Here is a 3,441-nt window from a genome sequence, read left to right as displayed (position 1 = left end):
AACATACTTGTATTAATGTAATAACACATAAATATGTAGGTATATATTTCATATTTCCTTCTGCACAATTTCAATGTTAAAAAAAATTAAACTACAATTTCTATTCTATATTTTGCCCCCCCCAACAACCCAGTAATTAATAAATTATAATGAATAATTAAATACATATATATATATTTTACTTTGTAAAAAAAAACCTATCATCATTATCAATATTCAGTTGTCAACTGCTTTTCCACTTGTTTTATTAAATATTTGAATTTTTTGCAAACACATATTAACATATTTATATAGGTCTGGATACGTACCAAAAAAATCGTAGCGATCCCGTATATCCTTCTTAATACTGCTCGTTTTACAGGATACCATTATTTTCGAAGAATTCCAAGAAAACTTCCAATCTCTCACCTAATTTGGATTTTCGAAGATTTTTCGTCGATTAGCTATCGCCTCATCAGTATTCAAATGAAATTTATAGAGTATTCTACATGGTCATCCATCAGTATTGGTAACAAGCACGTTGCAGACGTTAGACCTTTTACACATAAAAATATCGATACTAGTGTATTGCCAATTAATTGTTCGTACCATGGAAACCTTTGCTGAGAATAGCCTTTCTTACATCGTCGATAATGGGTATTCGCTCATCATGTCCCAATTTGCACAATAACTCAGACAACACTGAGTGTTAGATGTTCAACAGCTCTTAAAAGCGATTTTGCAACACTTATATTTGCTATAACGTACAGATGAAAAAATCCCAGTCGATGCCAGGAGAACCGTAGAATCCTTCTTTATAGTACACCTGTGTTGTATCATATGTACGCGTTAATTAAAACTAATCTCTTGAATATTAATAAATAATACTTACAAATAATAAACAAGAATAAACAAATTTCCGCTAAAATCCTTTCGGAACATCATATAATTCACCCAAACATCACTTTGGTTTAACACATAATAACGGTCCGTTTGACTGCGACTAAACACATTTATCATCTTTGGAATGATTTTTTCACCGAAAGCTTGCAATTTTAGTACGTAGCGTTGAAGTTTATGATTGGTTGGGCAGTATTCGATGGAGTTTTTAATGGTATTTGTTAAACGTCATAAAGAGACGAAGAATACTCAGACACATTGCTGGGCAAATGATAGCGGAATATGTCTGGGTTCTGCAAAATTTATATATAAAGTATGTAAGGACGTATGACGTGTATGGGAATAAATGTTCTTTGTATACATAATCAACCCTTTCTATAGAGAACGCTAGTGACTACGTGTAATTTAGCCAGCTTTAGCAGTATAAAACGACAACATTTAAAATCCAATCTAATTTTGACATTTTCTATGCAAAAGCCTTGAAGTTTAAGGTTTTCCTAGATGGTAACATAAAGTTTGGCGAAAATTATAATGTTATTCATCCCATGAATATATGAATAATAGAATTGACTAAATCCACTTTTTATACTGTAGTATGGTAACAAATTGGTTTTGTAATTCTGTAATTGTGACAGATTTAAATACCCAATAAACTTACCTAAAATATTTCTTTTATCTTTTTCTATTATATATTTGGTATTGGATACGTACTAGCCTGGGTCCAAAACTTGTTTCGTTCTTGACACTTCGAAGTAACTCTTCTGCTAAATCCATTATTACATTATATACTCAAGTTCCACGAACGAAAACGTCTTTTATTTGTGAGAAAAATTCGTATTCTAAACGTGATTTTACAATAAATTCAACTTCCTTTACGACTGCCAATTCCGGTTTCGTTGTATACAAAGCCGTTACAAGATATAAACAACATACATAGTTTTCACCTTTCTAAGTCGCAGGTAATTTTAAAAATTATTTTATATAACTTTACCTATTTAGTTGTGTGTATTTCTTTACACAGTTCTTTAAATTTGGAATTGACTCTTTTCCTAAACTTGAAAAATTTAAGTAGCAAAATGAGTTATTAAGAAGTCCTAACGTTTACCGTTACATTGAAGTATAAAGATAACCAACCTAACTTGTTAGTGTATATCACACATGCATTTTTAAAGATATTTATTTATATTTTTCTTTTCCGTAATGTAAATATTGTTAATTGAACTCATTAATATCACTGTACCGACCTAATCAAAGGTATAAGATATACTCGGGCAGTGGTCCCAAAAATTGTTTAACACCTTTCATGGTTACTTATTCGTAAATAACATTTTTGTATAGTGAATATTTTTGTCCCTGTTATCTTAAAAAAAAACTAAATAAGGCTAATTTTATTACTTTACTTATTTACTATTATTACAAACGCCACAGTTTGTACTGAAAAAATACTAAATGTTTTCATATAAATCCATATTTTAACTAACATTTTGTGAATTGTTTACGTTTTTCTAGCTAATAGTTTCTGCACTTCCTCCAAACAAATGCAGTTTACAGTAACTATCTTTGATTCGCTAAGCGTTGGAGGGTAGCCAATCGAACAAACTATACGAGTTCAAACAAACATCCAGCGCTAGTGATGCAACTATGCGCTTACATGTCATCTGACACATGCATAATTCTTTCTTAGTAGAGAAATTCTTTTTCCGTGTCAAAAAGTGTTTTAGTAAGTCTCTAGTTTGGTTTTCTGTAAACTAATATAATTTATTTCAAGTCTTAAGTTTTCAAAGTCAAAGAAAAAACGAGAAATTTGTATTTTCATTTGTTCTATGAGCCATTCACATTAGTAAAACTGAAGTAAAATATGCAAAACAAACACTTTAATGGGGTATTCCCGTACTCTCTTGTACGAAATCAACTCGATAACTTTGTTGTTGCTTTTACATGTAATATTTTTTTTTTGAAAAGGGAGCAGCGCGCAAATATAATTTAAAAAATATAAATTGTAAAAAATACGCTAATATAATAGGATTCTTAATGTAAGGTAATAATGAAATAAAATTAAACGAAAGCTAAAAAAACACGTGAACATTTTATTTATTGGGTGTCTTTGTTGGGCCAGAGTTCTGATCTTTCGCCCCAAGTCTACAACTGAGAGATCCAATAATTCTTGGGCCTTATGTAAACCGAACGTTACAAAAAAATGCTTTCAAGTTGCAATACACTTACTTTTCTACTACAACATTCTCACTTTTCTGTTAAAGATTCTATGAGTTTCTTAGCATCTCGGCAGGCACTTAAATATTGCTAAAAATCTAAATTGCTAGCAATATTGTCAATGGAGACTGCACATTGATAATGTTTAGCAATTGATGTCTAAATATATTTCATGCCATAAATTGCTAGCAATGAACTGTCATTTTGTTGGTTTGACAAAGCTGTTTTCATTTGCACACAAATTTTAGCTTCGGCTGCCAGCATGGATAAAATGCCAATGTTTAATGTTTCGTTGCGCAACTACAAAGTAATATTCGCTACATAAATTTTAACAAAACATGGAAAATAGTA

At 30.6% G+C, this 3,441-nt stretch overlaps 1 pseudogene; it reads right to left on the bottom strand.

The window, feature by feature from the left end:
- Positions 1-263: 263 nt before the first annotated feature.
- Positions 264-1,842, bottom strand: LOC106622409 (uncharacterized; annotated as a pseudogene).
- Between the last annotated feature and the right edge of the window lie 1,599 nt (positions 1,843-3,441).

The sequence above is a fragment of the Bactrocera oleae genome, chromosome 2 (assembly GCF_042242935.1).
Source record: "Bactrocera oleae isolate idBacOlea1 chromosome 2, idBacOlea1, whole genome shotgun sequence".
Lineage (NCBI taxonomy): Eukaryota > Metazoa > Arthropoda > Insecta > Diptera > Tephritidae > Bactrocera > Bactrocera oleae.
The sequence above is the reverse complement of the archived record's forward strand: the minus strand, read 5'-3'. Positions and strand labels throughout refer to the sequence as shown.